This window comes from Cetorhinus maximus, chromosome 14, assembly GCF_964194155.1.
Source record: "Cetorhinus maximus chromosome 14, sCetMax3.hap1.1, whole genome shotgun sequence".
Taxonomy (NCBI): Eukaryota; Metazoa; Chordata; class Chondrichthyes; order Lamniformes; family Cetorhinidae; genus Cetorhinus; species Cetorhinus maximus.
The window spans coordinates 90,924,950-90,943,561 of NC_135892.1; the positions used below are offsets into that span (position 1 = coordinate 90,924,950).

An 18,612-nucleotide genomic window follows, 5' to 3' on the forward strand; every position below is an offset into this window, starting at 1 on the left:
ACGTGTTGGTTAGGGAGAAGGCAGACATTTGTAATGTTGCATTCTGTTTGTAAAAGATTGGCATCTGGTGTTCCATTTTACCAATTGGCTTCTGATTGGTTTAACATCAGCTGCCGATGTGTTGAGGCAGAGGCAGAGCTGGGCGATGTTACAGAGATAAAAATAGGCACAGATATATAGACAGAAGCTCACCTCAGCTTCAAATATGGCACCACGTTTGTGGACAGGCTGGTTTAGCCTCAATATAGAGGCAGCGGAGGGGTAGGGAAAGGTAGTGGTAAGATACGGCTGGGTGTCATCAGTGTATGTATGGTAAGTGATGCTATGTTTTTGGTGATGTTACTGATTGGCAGTGTGTAGATGAGAAATAGGAGGGGGCCAAGGATAGATCCTTGGGGGACACCAGAGGAAATGGTGTGGAAGTGGGAAGAAAAGCCATTGGAGGTGATTTTCTGGCTACAATTAGAATGCAACTAGGCAAGTGCAGTCCTATGCAGCAGGAGAGGCATTAGAGGAGGAGGATGTTGTCAAATGTGTAAAGGCTGCAGACAGTTCAAGAAGGATAAGGAGGGATAGTTTACCTTCGTCACAGTCACATAGGATATCATTTGTGACTTGGGTGGCCAGATGTCTGGTTTTGTACTGGTCAATCCAGTTTTTAGCCTGTTTGGCCACTGTCCAGTATCAGATGGCTTCACATAAAGTATTTTGACCATTAGTCCACTTAACTCAGTAAGGTACCAGCAGGGGACTGTGCTCATTCCTTTCCCGGACTGCAGCATCCTCCATACAATGGGGATGCAAAAATCAAGTTTGTTTTCATGCATTATTTTCCACCCACCCCCTCATTGGAGATTCTGTGCCACGAGGTGATGTCACAGTTTACATATTGACATCATCCCGTGTGTGATTACATCACCTTTGTATGTGGTGATATTGTCCCATATAGAAAAGAAATCAGTACTGCTGCAAGGTGATTGCTTTAAACATGCCGCTACATAGACATTATTATGGAAGCAATAATATAAAGGGAGAGTATGAAATGAGTTCGGTCACAAAACAGCTCCCACTAAGAAAAATGAGGTGCTGCCACATTTGCTTCATTTCCCAGCTGTATAGGAATGTCGATGTTGATTAATGTTCCCCAGGCTAATAATGCCAGCGAATAACAACGCGATGAAGATTACGAAGACCAGGATACTCAGCACTGTGGCTGCAATGTTGAGTGCTTGGGCTGTAGACGCATATTGCCGAGCTCCTTCTGCATCTATATAAAAACAAAAAACTACTGCGGAAGTTGTTCTGTTGAAGGGTCGTGTGGACCCGAAACGTCGACTCTTTTCTTCTCCACCGATGCTGCCAGACCTACTGAGTTTTTCCAGGTAATTCGATTATTGTTCCTTCTGCATCTCCCGTGAGTGGTGATGTCACCAAACATGCGTCACTAAGGTGTCTGAATTTGGTGGCCTTCAGCGCTGGCCAACCTCTTTGTGATTTTGATAAGAGCTGTTTCAGTATTGTGGCAGGGCAGAAACATGATTGGAGAAATTCAAACATGGAAGTCCAGGAAAGATGGGCATGGGTTTGGGAGGTGAGAATATGTTCAAGGACTTTGGAGAAGAAAGAGAAGTTGGAAATAGGGTGTTAATTAGCAAGAATGGAGGGATCAGGAGCTGTTTCTTTGAGATGGTCGCTGATGGCAGATTTGAAGGAGAAAAATAGTGGGGAGCAATGGTTAATGCATTCTCAATTCTGTCAGGGCTATGAGAACACAATCTTGATATAAATAGGTTAATGACTGCATTAAAATAGCAGAAACAAGAATTTACACAAACATGTTAACCAATGCGCAAAATATAGCACATGGTATGAATTCACAGGAGTAGCTTCTAAAAACAAGGATGGAGAAAATGAAAGAAAATTGTGAGGGGAGGAAAGGTATGTGTTGCAATAAAGGAATATCAGGTACATCAATGGAGGTTTTTTCAAATAAACTGTAAAGTCTCTCACTTTCTGTACATCCCCTTAATTTGCATAAAAGACACCTTTTTTTGGTTGTATCTGGTGAGAGTCAGATCATTTGCTTGAACTGGAATGTGAAATGTCATTCACTGAATTGTTTCCTGTTCTACCCCTGCTGTTTTCTCTTGTTTGCACTCCAGCTGAGGTCTACTAAATCATTTGACTAGATATTTGGCCTCTTGCTCTTTATTCCTTTGTTTCCTACCCTGGCAGACGGTCTATTAAACTCACTAACCCATTCACATTTAAACGGCTTGGTGCTTTGGTATGAAGAAGGAAAAGTATTTGAGTGTTCCTTCAATTACTCAATACAAACACAGCCACCAGGTCACTGGGAAACATTCTAGCTTTTTCTTTCCTCATGTTTTTCTTTCATATATAAAGCCCTGAATTTATAATCAACTGTCTGGAGCTCTGTTGTCATTGCTGATTAAAATTGTTTTATTTATTGTGATTTATAGATTTGCATCAATGATTTAGGGTAGTGGGGAAACAAACAATTTGCTGAACTCAGCCAGGACAGAGGAGGGGATCTTACAAAAATAAAAATACCTGGAAAAACTCAGCAGGTCTGGCAGCATCTGCAGAGAGGAACACAGTTAACGTTTCGAGTCCGTTTGACTCCATATGTCCATTGAAGAGTCATACGGACTCGAAACATTAACTGTGTTGCTCTCCGCAGATGCTGCCAGACCTGCTGAGTTTTTCCAGGTATTTTTATTTTTGTTTTGGATTTCCAGCACCTGCAGTTTTTTGCTTTTATCTGAGGGGATCTTACAATTGGTCTCAATGCCTGTGGGCTAAGGGGGAGAAAAGTCTTTATCTAGTGATCTACTCCTACCCATCCCCACCCCCCAGAAAGTACAGATGGACATCAGGCAAGGACAGGGTCATGATTGGTTGTGATTCTCGCTATAATCACTTGTGGAAAATAGCCACTTAGACATGGTACTGGAGGAATAACCAGCAGTTTTCTCAGTGCAGGTTAATGACTGTGTTAAAATACTGGAGACAACAATGTGTATAAGTATACATGGTGAAGAATGGTCACTTGGGAAAAGTACCAGCCAACTACCAGTTTCCGTGAACTGTACTCCAGAAAGAGTTAGTGACTGCAAAAATGCCAACTACTGAATAAACTTGGGATGACACATGGTTCAATTGTACACTGGAGAGCAGTAAATTTTATTCAGCAATTTTAAAAGCTCAAACAAAGCCATAAACAAAGAGAATTGCTTGACTTCCTCCTTTTAAGGTTATTTTTTTCTCCTTTCTCCCTGGGTCTTTGCTGCATACGGTCTCTGTGCCTGAGAATGTGGACAGCCACGTTCCAGTGGTCTAGCTCTGTCAATGAAGCCCTAACTGTGGATGTCAGGCGGTTTCTGACAAATGCCAGGCAAGGAGTCTCCTTTCAGTTTTCCCAACCTGGTTTCATGCTTAGCTGAGATTTGCAATTCACTATTTATGATCTTGCACTGCAAACATATGTTCCATCATTCCCTAGCCCGGTATTCCAAAAGCCTGTATCCCTGTACCAATTACCTTTTCTTCAGCTGCACAATTTTCCTCAGTAGGGCATATTTCCAAATTACACTGAGGATTTTGAAAAAAAATTGTAGTCTGTCCATCCAGTCTACATTTAGCACAAGATTACACATTCCAATCTTGCTTTTCTGTCTCAGTATTCCTTGCTTTACATTGCCATACTACCATACAAATAAAGGACTTAGCGCTGATAATAGAAAATAATGCCCTGTACACCGTAACCACATTCATCCCTGCCAATAATCAAATACAAACTGGTAAAATGCTGACCATAGATTTGCAGCTTGGTTACCAACTGGGCAGTGTTTCCATCACATCGCACAAATGCAGGCTTTGCAGAGGTTTGTAAATAAATGCACTTTCTGTGGTACTGAGCTGTACAGAATAGGGAGGTCCCAGGTTTAATTTCAGACCTGTGCTGAATTTATAGATCTCACCGTAATTGGTAGCAGTGGTGGAAAGGGCAACTGCTGGTCTCAGCACCCAAAAAATTATGGAATGGAAGATCGGCCAAGGTTCCTGATCTTGTAACTCCTTTAGAGTGTAGAAATATGTGTCAGGTGAGGAGAGTATCTGTGTGATGTACCAGAGAACTTCTGACACCAATTGAACTATACCCCAAAATTAATCACCCAGCCATTTAAGCTGTCTGGAGTTTCCAATCTCCACCAAAGTTATTGTTGAAGATTGAGAGAACCCTATGGAAACTCTATCCCAGAGATGCAGAATACAGATGAGGCATGGGAGGCCAATCGATGTAATCTATGAGTATATTGAAGGCAAAGGAGAAGATCCCTAGGGTGTCTTGGGACAAGAAGGGATGGAATCATCTAAGAACAGTGCCAAATAAGTTTACAAAGAGGGAATGACAGTATCAGATGGCGGTGTACCCAAATGTGTTGAAAGCCAGAGGTCAAGAAGGGATAATTACTGCAGTCACAAAGCTTGTCTGAAAGTGGAGTTGGGTGTCATTCTTGAACCGTGAGATCTATTCACCTATTCACATTTTCTGCTCTTGCCATTTTTTTTCTTCTCCCCTGAAGACATTGAGACCTTGCTGAAGCTCAGGTCCACAGGTGCCAGCCACCTTCCTCGAAGTAAATATTTTTCACATATGAGCCTTTATGGTAAGTGTTAAAAGACTGTTTAACTGCAGTGGGTGTTAAATGTGCGTCTGATCCAGTTCTTACCCATCAATTTTCCAATCGTGGTTAATGGGTAGTGATCAGGAATAGGAATCCTACCCCTTTCCCCTCTGTCTAGCCAAAATACACTAAAGCTATTATAGACCTTCTTGTTCTACTGACTGAACTTAACTGATGCAGCACAGATGGGGAATCAAACGATTGAATTGCCTGGGCTGTGTCGCTCAGTTACATGCTGGATAAAAACACTGAGCAATCAGAGTGCCCAGAGTATACATTTATTTACTACCCTTTAATTTTCTTTCTTGTGCTACTAATTACCTCCTTCCATTGTGGCTCAATAGATCTACTTATATACTCTGTCTATCTTTCCATCACTTTGCCAAGAGGAGAGTTTCTAAATACTGTGTGGTAAAGTCTGCTGTGAACAGTATCACAATGTCTATGCAGTTACATTTTTGCTCTTGTTAAATGGTTTCTTTCAGCATTTTAACTTCTTCCTGCTGATAAATAGGGAACAAAGAAACATAGAACCCTGGCATCACTTTCATAACAAGGGCTACACTCTTCCCTTCATCACCCCCCACTACCACACATACAATGATATGAATTCACACTATTGAAATTCTGTTTCAAGTACAACACTGCTCTAGCTACTGAGACCGGGAAATTTTTCCACGACAGATTGATCAGTCTGCAAAGTGTTTTTAATAGGATTTTAGGTAATTTGATACAGTTGAGAGTTTTGTTTAATAGGCACTTTGCATGTGTAATGTACTTACCTCAAAGATTTTAGGTGACTGCTGTGGCAGTAGGACAGAACATCTCTACTTTACAAGACAGGAAAATTATACCATATAAAACACAATTATTATTCTGCTGTTAAAGTGTAAATTTGTGACCCATAAAAGCTACAAAATCTAACTGCTGCTAAGTAGAAACAGGGGCCTTGAAAATGCAAGGGCTGTGATTCCAGCAATGATGCAAGGATTGTGCGCACTGGTGCCTTCTAGCCCTATTACCTGTTTTATATTATCACACTAGGTCAAAAATCTACCCCAATATCTATCTCCAAATGTATTCCAAATGGAAGAGTAAAATCTAATTTCAGCTTCCATGCAAAGAACAATGCAGTTAGATACCAACTGTGATTTGTGTATCAGTCTGACTCAGCTGCAGATTTGAGGCTGCCAGAGAACTGATTTTATTAGCTTTTGCAGTGCTCAGATAATTACAATGTCTTGTAAGACTACCATTATTGATATCACTGTCAACTTGTCATATCATCTTGAAGATGCTGAAAATGAAAATTGCAGGTTGTACTTCATTTTGATAATTGGCTTTAAATCTGTCTAACTGATGTACTTGTTACCAAACAGGCAGGTGAGTGTTGACTGGACAGTGTGATACATTTCCCTTAGGGCAAGGGGCATCAGTTTCAGTTCAGCTCGTAATTCAGTACAAGTAACGGTAAAATGTGCTTGTGTGACTCTGTGATAAGTTAAAAAAGGTTCCTGTGCACAGCAGATAGTTGGGCTGATAACTTTTCTCTAGTCAATAGGCTTGAGCACTGAATTGAATTGAGAACCAGTCATGGCTAAGAATCTACTTATGTTGAATAATCACTTATCACGCAGTTGCTATGGTGCTGAATAAGACTTGTTTCTTTTGTGGGATGGGTTGGGTAACATTTGAAAAAAATGTGCATGCACAAATATACGTTCCCACTTGCTTAAAACTTGCACCCATAATTTTATTATTCTGGACTGTGCAGTCTAGTTTGATGAGTTGTTGCCTTGTGAGGGGTGAGAATTTCTTGGAGAGTGGGTTAGCACACTATCCATTCACCTGTCACCAGGTTTACATCCAGGCATTTCTCCTCTTCCAGCTGCAATAGCAAGTTCTAAGGGAAATTAATTTGGGAAGAACATATTATAATATGTTGTAAGTATGGCAAGTGGAAAGAAATGGGGGGGGAAAATCCCTATTTTTTTATATCACAGTATAGAATTAGAGGAAAAATATATCAGGCACATTTATTTTATTCGTTCATGGGACGTGGGCATCCTAAAGTTAATCTAAAGTGTTTGATGGTGACACTGGGTGGTAAAAGTCAAATTATTTTCAAATCAGTGAAATTTCCTCTGATGCCTTAGTTGCCCAGTGATTTACTGAGACATACAAACAAGGGTTCAAACTTGGTCTATGCTGAGTTCACTGATTGCAGTTAGGGCTCAATGACAGGGCTCTAAATTGAGCATCCTAAACTAAGCATGGAATAGATTAGCCATGCGTTTTCTTGCTGATTACCATTTGCTAACCTGTCATGCTTCTCTGGACATTGGATGAGAACAGTATCAGGTTCATGACTGAACCCTCCATGGTGGGTAGACTGTTAACCTAGCAGGAACCACTGGATAGCAATCAGGGGTAGCAACTGTGGCTAAGAAAGAGATCCACAGGTCCTTAAACTCTCCACATTCAAAGAGTCCAAGGCAGAGTGGGAATCAACAAGACAAATAGATACATATAACTAAAAGAGTAATATATAAGGCCGATAGAGTAATGTTTAAACTGTATTCTGGTCAAAACTCACACTTGAGTAATGCATCCAGTTCTGGTCACAGGCACACATTTAATTGTTGGAGGTAGTTCAGCGAAAAGCCACAAGACAAATCCCCCTTGTAAAAAGAATCTGAGGTATGAGCAGCAAATAGAGAAACCTAAGCTCTTAAGTCTTGAAAGAGGATCTTATTGAGCTATATAAGACAATAAAAAGTATAAAAAAGTAGATCCAGAAAATTATTTCAAAATATGATTCAAGAGCGGGACAACTTCAAACTAGTAAAAGGCAATATTAGAACTGGTGTCAAGTGGTAATTCACATAAAGAGAGAAAAACCCTGGAATCATTTAAGGAAATATTAGTTTCTGCAATGGGCCATGCAGGGTTATACTGAATAGATGAAGTATGATGGTCTTCCTCACCTGTATTATTGTGTGAAAAATGAATTAGCAAGATGGCTATTGAGGCAGACTAAAAGATTATTCTTTTAAAAAATTGGCTAAGTATTTGAAAAGGAAGAATGTAAATCGAGAAAGGAAAATGCAATTAAGATTAATTGCACAACTGGAAATTTTATCTTAAAATTATATTAACACCACTAGGAGGGTAATGGCTCCATTGTGGATCCAACTAGGGATCAGACTATTTTGGATCTGGTAATGAGGCTGGTTTAATAAATGATCTCACAGTAAAAGATCCCCTAGGAAAAAGTCACCATAACATGGTAGAATTTAGCATTCAGTTTGAGAGTGAGAAACTTGGGTCGGAAACAACTATGTAAGTAAGGGTAATTATAAAGGAATAAGGGCAGAGTTGGTTGGAGTGGACTGGGATATGGGTTTAGCAGAAAAGACGGTTAATGAACAATGGCAGACATTTAAGAAAATAGTTCATGACTCACAACAAAGATATATCCCAGCGAGGAAGAAGGATTCTAGGAAGGGATAAACCAACCATGGTTTACCAAGGAAATTAAGGATAATATCAAATTGAAAGAAAAAACATACAATGTGGCAAAGATTAGTGGTAAGCCAGAGGATTGGGAAAGTTTTAAAAATCAACAAAAGATGACCAAAAAAAAAGAGGGAGAAAATAAACTTTGAGGGTAAACCAGCAAGTAATATAAAAATGGGCAGTAAGAGCTTCTTTAAATATGTAAAAAGGAAGACAGAGGCAAAAGTGAACATAGGCCCCTTAAAGAATGAGGCTGGGGAAATAATGGGGGACCAGGAAATGGCGGACGAGTTGAATAAATACTTTGCACCAGTCTTCACACTAGAAGACACTACTAACATTCCAAAGACACTAAATAATCAAGGGGCAAAAGGGGGTGGGGGTGGGAGGAAATAAATATAATCACTATCACTCGAGAAAAAGTACGAGGGAAACAAACTGGGCTAAAGGTCGATGAGTCCCATGGACCAAATGGGTTGCATCCTAGGATATGAAAGGAAGGAGCTACAGAGACAGTGCATGCGCTTGTAGTAATCTCCTAAGAATTCTTAGATTCTGGAAAAGTCCCAGAGGATTGGAAAACTGCCAATGTAATACCCTTATTCAAAAAGGGAGGGAGACAGAGAACAGGTAACTATAGGCCAGTTAGCTTAACATTTGTCATTGGGAAAATGTTAGAGTCTATTATAAAAGATGTAATAGCAGAGCATTTAGAAATACATAATAAAATCAACCAGAGTTAGCACGGCTTCATGAAGGGGAAATCATGCCTGACAAATTTATTAGAATTATTTGAGGAGGTAACAAGCTGGATAGATAAAGGGGAACCAGCAGATGTAATATATTTAGATTTCCAAAAGGTGTTCGATAAGGTACCGCACATAAGGCTACTGGCATTGGAGGCAGTCCAGAGAAGGTTCACTAGGTTGATCCGGGTATGGAGGGATTTTTTTATGAGGAGAGGTTGAGTAGGTTGTGCCTGTGCTCATTGGAGTTTATAAGAATCAAAGGCGAGCTTATTGAAACATATAAGATTCTTAGGGGGCTTGACATGGTAGATGTTGAGAGGTTGTTTCCCCTTGTGGAAGAGTATAGGACCAGAGGGCATAATCTCAGAGTAAGGGGCCAATCATTTGAGACAGAGATGAGGAGAAATTTCTTCTCTCAGAGATTGGTGAATCTGTGGAATTCTTTACCGCAGAGGGCTGTAGAAGCTGGGTCCTTCAGCATACTCAAGGCTGAGATAGACAGATTTTTAATCAGTAAGGGAATCAAGGGTTATGGGAAAAGGCAGGAAAGTGGAGTTGAAGAATATCAGATCAGCCATGATCTCATTAAGTGGCAGAGCAGACTCAATGGGCCAAATGGCCTACTTCTGCTCCTACGTCTTATGGTCTATTGAGCAGAAGGTCTCAATTCCAATTCCTGGTCTGTGCTGACTTAGCTGGTCTCAAACAGCACATCAACTGGAGCTCTACAGTTGGCTGCAGCACCCCTGGAGCTTGAGAAGGAAATATCAGCAAGGGTTCCAGAGCGATTTTCACCACAATGTCTTGAAAACAATATAACTGTGCTTGGTTGAATGATTTTACCAGTTGTTTGGGCTCATGCGAGAAGAATGGCCACAAGATTCTGGTTCATGTGGAACCATATCTCGGGGCAAGGCTGCACCTTTAAACTCAAAAATGCACCCCATTTTACATTCAACTAAAGCGATGTCCCAGTGACATTACATGTGATATACTGAGTCTGGCTTCAGGATTCAGATCAAAAATGATGACACTGATAGCTCTAGAGCCAGTTTTGCAAATTCATCTAACATACTCTACTAAAGTGCTTCTTTTCTGTTCATTGATATTCAAAATTGAAAGCTTCAATTAGATATCACTTAACTATGGAAAAGACTGAACCTCTAAACATCTCAACAAAGTAGCGAGCTGAAATTAACTACGCAAGTAAAAAAAACCTTGAGAGAAAACGGTTTCATTAATAGAGTAGTTTGTTAGCACACTTACTCCTAAATGAGCCAGGCTACATGTACTAATATCATTATCTCACTTCAAGCTGAATGCACACACTGTAAAATTAGTGTCTTCTATTTCTGTTTGAAAAAGCTCATTGTATCAGGTTGTCAGTGAGATGAGACTGGAACAGATTTATAGGCAATTAAAGCTACAAGACTCTTCCACGCCATATAACATACAGAAGCCCTCTCAGTTAGCAGCTCGCCAGGTCATGATCATAATCTGAAATAATTGACCCACAAAGTGTGTACGGCTTTACTTATCCATTCTTTGTAACTTTTATTCAAATTTTATGTGAGTGAACAAATAAATGGATATAATTTTATTAAAATATTCATGGCATTTCTAGGTTTGGTACAGGATAAGGAAGCAAGCAGAGAACATTTGCAGTGTCCTTCCACTTAGAATGCCTTTTCAGAAAACAAAAGGTTGCTGTGCTACTGACGGGAAAATCAGCTTCTGATTGCTATCCAGTGACTCTTGGTGAGTGCATGTGTGTGTGAGCACGCGTATGTATGTGAACTTCAGCAGGGGACAGTTTCAAGCTCACTTATAATTATACCAGTCCCCCTGCTGTCAAATCATAGAATCTTACAGCATAGAAAGGGACCATTTGTACCATTGTGCTTGTGTGACTTCATGAGAGAGCAATCAATTAATCCAATTTCCCTGCTCATTCCCCACAGCACCACAATTATCTTCACTGCAATAACCTCCCGGAACTCATACATGAAAAATGGACACTTGGATGTGGTAGCAGAGGCATGACAGAACACATGGAACAATACATCAGCATGCAGTGTCTATCAAGAGAGGGGAGAGAAAATGTACAAAGAAAAATTAAAAATTAATTCTTGCAATTATGTAGTGCCTTTCAATTGAAAACACTTTATACCAAATAGTTTAATTTTGAAATGCAATGACTGTGACTTAGCTAAACATGTTAGTCAGTCATATCGCACAGCAGCATTGAGATAAATTGTCAACCAGTCATGTTTACTGGTTTTGGCTGAGGGAGGAACGTTGACTTAGAAACTCTGAATCATGCCATAGGTCTTCACACACTTGGACATATCGGATACCTAATCCAAAGAGCATCTATGAAATATCAGTGCAGGGTTCAAGCTCAAAATGCCAGTCATGGGGGAAAAATTGTTTTAGTTTCCACCTAAACATATTAATTAGCAGATGAAAATTATTGTGTGCTTATGCAGAAAGTAGATTTGAAAGTTCAACTCTTAACCTTATTGGCATTTGCATTTCCTTCCGGACATCGTCAAGATTCTGTTTGGCAACTTTTTTTTGGAAAAGGACCACCAATGGGTCAAAGTAAACAGTGCCTTCTTTGCAAAACATTTTATTGTTACAGTATTTTATTCCCCAGAAACCACATGCGAAAATTGAGCATTTTGTGAGACATTTATGTTTTACTTCAGCAATGTAAATGGGACAGTGAGGTACCTTATGGATGAGGCTGAATCCATGTTTATTGCTCAATATTCAACCTGGAGCCAGCCCTGCAGAGAGGCGAAGCCCATCTGTGAATTCCACCTGTGCTTTATGATCTTAGTCTACACCAGAAACACATCAAAGTAGCATCTATTGGGATCAGGTTCAATACCTAGTTTTGAGTAAGTAGCATATTTTAATGCTGGATGATGACCAGCAGTCATCATTTCCATTTTAAAATGGAAACATTCATTCAACACACAGGGGATGAAATTTAATTTTGGTGGGCGCAAAACAAGTGATAGCAAATCGGCACATCCCACTTGACATTCCTTGTGAACACTGACAACAACAACTTGCATTTATATGGCATCTTTAACATAATAAAACGTCTCAAGGTGCATTACGAAGCAAAATTTGACATTGTGGTTTAGGGAGGATATTCCAGAGTTTTGGGCCTAGCTAACTGAAGGAGTACTATAAAACAAACGGCCAGCAATGGTGGAGCAATTAAAATCAGGAATGTTCAAGAGGCCAGAATTAGATGAGTGCAGACATCTTAGAAGGATCGAGGAAAAGAAAGACTTGCATCTATTTATACAGCGTTTTCACAACCTGAATATGTCACAAAGTGCTTTATAGCCATTGAAGGGTAGTCACTGTTGTAATATAAGAAATGCAGCAGCCAATTTATGAACAGTAAGCTCCCACAAACAGCAATCTGATAATGACCAGAAAATCTGTTTTTGAGATGTCGGCTGAGGGATAAGTATTGGCCAGAACACCAGGGATAATTCGCTTTTTCTTCTTCCACATAGTGCAATATGTGTACCATAGAGAATACATAGGACCTCAGTTGAATGTCTTATCTGAAATACAGCATCTCTGACAGTGTAGTATTCCCTCAATACTACATTGGAGTTTCAGTCTGGATTTTTGTACTCAAGTTTCTGGAATGGGACTTGAATCCACAAACTTCTGACTTAGAGGTGAGAGTGTTACCAGTTAAGGCACAGAGGCACGATGGGCCAAATAGCCTTCTTCTGTGGTGTATGATTCTATGGCATCAGTAGATTGGAAAATCAGAAAGAGGTGAAGATAACGATGTTCCACAAATGGCAATTGATGCTGTATTAATTGTTCATTTTAAATCTGAGATTGATAGATTTTTGTTATAACTGAAGATATTAAGTGATATGGGGTAAATGTACAGAGTTAATTCACGGAACAGCCAATGATTCCAATGAATGGTGGAGCATGCTGAACAGGTAAATGCCCTACTATTGTTCCCAAAACAGCCACCCGGTCCACTAACTTGTTTTGCCCCCTTTCTGAAGTTAAATTTCAACCCCATAATGTTTAAATTTTAAAGATATATATATAAAATTCTTTACTTTCTTCTTTCTCTTTCTCCCCTTTTTCCAAAAATATACTTTATTCATAAAATTTATAAAAGTACATTATGTAAAAGTTCAACATTTACATTACATAAAGTGCAAAACGGATCAGTTTCTTTCAATACATTAATTAGAGGTTATATTTATAGTACAGGGCCTTGGAATATGTCAGCCTGCAACACTCAGTCGTCAACAGGTCTTTGCATTGGAAGACCAGCAGGTTTTGAGCAGAATAAAGAGTGTCTTTCACCGAGTTGCTGGTCCTCCAGCAGCAGTTGATGTTTATCTTGGTGTTTGTCCATGGGAGTAGCCTGTAGAACACAGAGTCTTGCGTTACAGAGCTGCTCAGAATGAGCCTCTACAAAAACCATTGCATCTCTCTCCAGATGAATTTTGCAAAGGCACATTCTAGGAGCTGGGCAATGGTCTCTTCCCCACCTCAACAGCCTCAAGAGCAGTTTGCGGAGGGGCTGAAACTCCAGGTGCACAGGAAGGATCTAACGGGGAGGACCATTCTCTCCACCAGCCAAGCTAACATCTTGGTGCTTGTTTGAAAGTTCTTGCAATGAGGCGTTCTGCCAAATGACTTTGAAAGTTTGCTCAGGGAACCATCCACCACGATCCACCATCTCCTTTCTCCGCACAGCCTCAGGATGTTAGCTGTGGACCATTGCCTGGCGGATTTGTGATGAAAGGTGCTTTGCTGCACAAACTTTTCCACAAGGGATAGGTGGTATGGCACTGTCCAACTGGATGGAGTGTTCCACAGCAACATGACCAGATCGACCCTTCACAACATTGGGGACAGATAGAACCTCAGCACATGGTGACTGTTGGTGTTTGTGTACTGAACACCTATGTATGCAGCTGCATCAAGCTGTGCAAAGATGGCCATCAGGATGAGGGCGATGTTGGATACAATTTTTATCCATTTGTCTAAAGATTTGTACATTGTATCCCTGCAGATATGGTCCATTTTCAATCTCTAGACAAAGTAGAAGATGGCTCAGGTGACCAATCCAGCATAGGAGTACGGTATGGGCCAGACCTGCACCAGGTACAGCAACCGAGAGTGCTTTGCCTGATGACCAGCTTCTTACGCGCAATGGAGAGGAAGCGTCACTCCCACATACACAGTTTCTGTTTCATCGTTGCTACATGCTCCTTCCAGTTTTTTCCGCATGCCCCGGCCCATCCAAGCCATATCCCCAGTACCTTCAGGTAGTCTGCCCTGGCAGTGAAGGGAACAAAGGATTGGTCAGCCCAGTTCCCAAAGAACATGGCCTCACTCTTGCCACAATTTACTTTGGCACCTGAAGCCAGTTCAAACCGATCGCAGATGCTCATCAGTCTGCAAACTGACAGCTGATCTGAGCAGAAGACAGCGACGTTATCCATGTACAGGGAGGCTTTGACCCCAGTGTCTCTGCTGCCTGGGATTGTCACCCCTCTTATGCCCGCATCCTTACTGATGGCGAGGCAAAATGTTCTGTACAGCAAACGAGCAGGGCAAGGGAGAGAGGACACCCTTGTTGGACTCCAGATTTGATTGGAAAGCTTTACGATTCCCACCCATGACTGAAGCTGTGTTACTAATTTGTGTAGAGTAGTTGGATCCAAACACCATTTCGGAGAGTACATCCATCATATAGGTGTGTGATATTCTGTCAAAGGCCTTCTCCTAATCCAAGCTGATGAGGCAGGTATCCATTCTCCTATCCCGCAAATAGACAATAGTGTGCCTAAGTGACTCAAGGCTATTAGAGATCTTCCTGCCAGGTGCAGTGCAGATATGCTCAAAGTGGATCACCAACTCCAGAGCAGACTTGACGTGAACGGTGATGACCTTGGACAGAATTTTGTAGTACAAGTTAAGCAGTGAAATATCTTTCTCCTTTTCCCTTTTATTATGGGACTGTTCCACAGGCATGTGGCATCCTTGGATACCAAGCGTCCCACTATTCTTCATGTCTAGAGTAGCATAATCACTGTGATCAAAGATTCAATGAATTATGATACCTTGACTGATACCTGGGAAGGTTATCTTAAAAGGTTGGACAGGCTGGGCCTGTATCCATTGTGTTTAGAAGAATGAGAGGTGATCTTATTGAAACATATAAGACCCTGAGGGGACATGACAGGGTGGATGCTGAAAGCTTCCCCTTGTGGGAGAGACTAGAACTAGGGGACACAGTTTAAAAATCAGGGGTCTCCCATTTAAGGTGATGAGAAGTTTTATTCTCTCCGAGAGTCGTGAATCTTTGGAACTCTCTCCCCCGGAGAGTGGTGGAGACAGGGTCAATTAATATTTTTAGAGCAGAGGTAGATAGAGTCTTGACTAACAAGGGAGTCAAAGGTTCTCGTGGGTAGGCAGGATGTGGAGTTGAGGCCAAAATCAGATCAGCCGTGATCTTATTGAATGGCACAGCAGGATGAAGGGGCTCGAATGGCCTACAGCTCCTAATTCATGTGTTGTATGATACCAACAAACGTTTGCACTTTCCAACATTATTCACAGCAACATTAGATGATTTTTTTCAATCTACTCAGAGGCTTATTATGCCCACAAGCAAGACCAGCTATCCTGGCTGCACAGACCTTTTCCATCTCTCAAATATATCCTTGCATGCAACCTTTTACACAGAGATGTTGGTGGGAGGAAACATTGGTTTCATGCGTTTTCAATTTTTGAGATGTCTAAAAATACCAAAAAAGTTTAAACATACATGTTTTGATATTTTTAATATTAAGCGAATTAATCAACAAAGCACCTTAAACTCTGTAGCAAAGTCCATTATATATGACGCATACTGGTTCCTTGGTAAATTGAAAATGCCAGCATATGCCCAAATACCGAAGAATGTATCTTTAAAAAGTCCTTTCAGCGCGTTACATTCTCTGAATCAACCACTCGTCATCACCATCATCATTTCCATAAAAACCTTACCGCCAAAATGACGTGAAGGAACCCCGAGGCCAGCCATCCCATTGGTTGACGCTTTTTGCCAACTGCAGTTCCGCAGATTGCACTCCCCCAACTTCCACCACCCCCGCTTTTTAAAAAAAAACTTTATGGAAAAAAATTAGCGAAGATCAATGCTTGAGAGTTTATTACTGTGTCGGTCAAAGACAAAACGGCCAGGTGGCTCCAACCCCCGCGTCCTCTTCCTCTCTGAAGGGACTGCCTTACTGTGGGACACAGACACACACAAACACATACACACAAAGCGGCGAGTCCGGAGCCATCTGCTGCTGGCAGGGGAGGGGTTCCAGGCGGCGGCACGTTACCATGGCAACAGTAGGGGATTTCGTGGCGTTCTTTGGAGTTTCTCTCGCTTCTTGGTTCGGATGAGAAGCAGCTGCTAGCGCAAGACTCAGAAAGCAATATATATATATATATATAAATAAAGAAGTAGCAGTTCCATAGACTGCAGCGCTACGTGCCGGAAGATCGTGAGTATAAATATATATTATTTTAAATGGGAAGAGAGTCTCTTTAATTGAGGGATCGAGGAGCAGTTTGGTTTCTGACTATAATGAGAGCCACTGGGGTTCCCTCGTGCTTCGAATTGTATCTTTTTTTTTGCCCGTTCGAAAAGAACGTTCCCCGGGAATCGGTGTCCGAACGTTCTAAGCACGCGAGGCTGAGCTTGCACTTTTTAATCACATCAAAAGCCTTTTATTATTTACACATAAATTATGATTAAAACGTACACTGGGTGGATTTTTGACGACTCCCTTTCCTACAAACTGCGCCTTCATATATTTAAGATGAATAGGTGTAAAGCTATATAATGCCGGGATCCACTATTTTTATTTTAAGATAAATATTTTGTAAACTTTAATACTCGTGATTTTACGTGAGAAGTCGTAATCGTATAACATTTGGCTGGATTCGGGAGTCGAGTAGCATTTTCCGCTTTGGGGTTTTGTCGTGGCGCGTTTAACTTCCTCATTTTCAAACGTTTTATTTTTATTGGTAATTTTTTTGGGGGGTGGTGGACTTGAGATTTGTCAGTTAAATTGGCGGGTTAACTGCAGTGCTTTCGGTTAGAAACAAAAACGAAAGTAAGAGTTTACCGATTATTTGCTTTAAAAGCAGTTGGTGTTTAATGGGGGCCCCGGATTCTCGGCCTGGCGGAGAATGGGAAGCCCAGTAGATGGATTCTCGATCGTGTCAGTTTCCTGAATGAGATGTTACAGCTTGTCGAGAGAGCGCTGGAAACTGACAGATCCACGTGGTCAGAATGAGGAGACAGGAAGCGCCACCGCCCGGCCTCAGTGAAATAGCCCTTAGCCTGATTTCCTTCTCCCCTAAAAATGCAGTGCGGTGGATCACACCGTCTCTGCGCCATCTCCGTATATCTCCCATCTCCAACCAAAATAAATGATCCACAATCACATGCAGCTTGGCTAATCAAATACAAGACGATTTATTTTCTGCGGAGATTGGCCCAAAGAACCGAATTCACTCCTTCAGTACTTTGCAAATCCACGAGTCCTTGCCAGTGCACTATTTAAACGCTGTGCATCCTGGATAATGCGATTAGCATTCTGTAAGAAATTCAGTAAGATTATTAGTGAAGTAGTACTTAGACGATCATCATCATTATTATACAGAGAAAGTTTAGATGCTAAATCCGTTTTTGAAGGCTTTATTCTGGATTTTTCAACCTTAAATATTTTCCTCTCCTAAAGGCAACAATTCATGCTATTCATGTCATTCAAATAACCTTACTTAATGCGTTAGTCTATTCAGTGAGTGTGGGTGGAGGCAGTGATGGAGCATCACAGCCAAGCTCGATCTTGTCCTTGTTTAACCATACGTTTGCAGACATTTCAGTTGGATCCTCCCCTTGGAGAGCAGTAGCCAGCTGTTTGCCCCTACTATGGCTGGTTGATTTGATAAGAAGTTTGGACGACTTTAGCCTATGGAAAGTATTGGTCAGGAATATGTTGCATGTATTAATTCACATAGGCTTACATAGGATATACTGCACAGAAGTATGCCATTCAGCCTAACCAGCCCATGTTCCTTTTGAGCCTCTTCCCATCTTTCCTCACCTAAATCCATCATCGTAACCCTCTATCCCCTTCTCCCTCAAATGCTTGTCATGTTTCCTCTTAAATGCATCTATTCTGTTCGCTTCATCCAGGCCCTGTGGTATGGAGTTCCATATTCTCACAAAAATAAAAGCAAAATACCTCAGATACTGGAGATCTGAAATAAAACAAAAAGTGCTCGACAAATTCAGCAGGTCGGGCAGCATCTGTGGTGAGAGAAGCAGAGTTAACATTTTGAGTCCAATATGACTCTTGCCAGAAAGTTCCAAATTTCCAAAGAAGAGTCATATTGGACTGGAAACGTTAACTCTGTTTCCCTCTCTACAGATGCTGTCAGACCTGCTGAGTTTTTCCAGCACTTCCTGTTTTTATTTTACTTTTTCACTGCTCTTCAGTATATTGAAATACTGCTGTTTCAAATGTAAACACTCAGGTTCCAGAGATTGT

The 18,612-nt window shown here is 41.0% G+C and overlaps 1 protein-coding gene and 1 long non-coding RNA gene across 4 annotated transcripts in view; one reads left to right on the top strand and one right to left on the bottom strand.

The window, feature by feature from the left end:
* Positions 1 to 15,835: 15,835 nt before the first annotated feature.
* The window catches only part of LOC144689820 (forkhead box protein N2-like), a 67,754-nt gene continuing 64,977 nt past the window's right edge, over positions 15,836 to 18,612 (top strand). Inside the window, exon 1 of one of the 2 annotated variants that reach the window (XM_078557226.1) lies at positions 15,836 to 16,882. The gene's annotated coding sequence lies outside the window, so the exon portion shown is untranslated. The remainder of the gene's footprint in view (positions 16,883 to 18,612) is intronic. The other variant, XM_078557225.1, reaches the window with a different exon arrangement.
* The window catches only part of LOC144689822 (uncharacterized), a 102,940-nt gene continuing 101,827 nt past the window's right edge, over positions 17,500 to 18,612 (bottom strand). For both annotated transcript variants that reach the window (XR_013578719.1, XR_013578718.1), the window contains one exon: positions 17,500 to 17,655. This is a non-coding gene — a long non-coding RNA (uncharacterized LOC144689822). The remainder of the gene's footprint in view (positions 17,656 to 18,612) is intronic.